Source organism: Tribolium madens, unplaced genomic scaffold, assembly GCF_015345945.1.
Source record: "Tribolium madens isolate multiple individuals breed KSU strain unplaced genomic scaffold, Tmad_KSU_1.1 Scaffold_19;HRSCAF=116;Tcas5.2_LG9, whole genome shotgun sequence".
NCBI classification, from domain to species: Eukaryota; Metazoa; Arthropoda; class Insecta; order Coleoptera; family Tenebrionidae; genus Tribolium; species Tribolium madens.
In genome coordinates, this window is record NW_025400983.1 from 16,510,554 (window position 1) to 16,511,408 (window position 855).

Genomic DNA, 855 nt, shown 5'->3' on the forward strand with positions numbered 1-855 from the left:
CAATACAATGAACTGTAAAGAATGTAAAAAAAAAGTTTCGTTTAATGATAGTGTACAGGTAAATGTATTGTATACCTGGAATTTTGCATATAAACAAGCTAGAAAGAATAAATGGGAAATTTTTGTTAGAGATAGGGAACACTTTAAAAGACGCATTTATTTAGTTGGTTTAGAAATAAATAAAGTGTTAGATAAAGAATATAGAAAATATATTTATAATAGTAGATTTAAMGATATGTAATATAAATTGAATAAATTTTTTTACAAAATGTKTGTACAATTATTTTGTTATTTACAAAGAAAAAAACATTTCAGAGTTAGAGATATTTATAAAAAATATTTAAACTATGTTATATCAGATGACTTAATCCAAGAATTATGACTTTTGTCCATTCCACTCCATTTCACAAATAAACGATTACCCTTTTTGCGTAAAACRTTCTCAACTAGGTAGACATTCGGATATTTAACTTTTTGTAATTCTTCAGTGTAAAAACCGCCTTGAATCATCTCTCCAGAAACATCTTGAAGGATATAAGTTCTAGGATTTGTATTTTGTACCTTCAAAACGGTAAATACTTCATTGCTCCAATTTGGGGTGTAACCTTTCTTAAATAGATGTCTATGCTTGCTGATTCGAACAAAATCACCAWCTTTAAATTTGGGTTTATGAATGTCKATTGTTTTTAAATGACTATAAACTTGATCTAAAATTTGTCGTTCATTTCTTTTATTTATAGACTTTGGTTTTGAACCAGTTGTTCTATGTATGYTATTGTTATATTTTTTTATTATATCGGGTAAAATATTTATCCAATTATAGTTTCCTTYAACGGAGAATTCTTTATACATTAA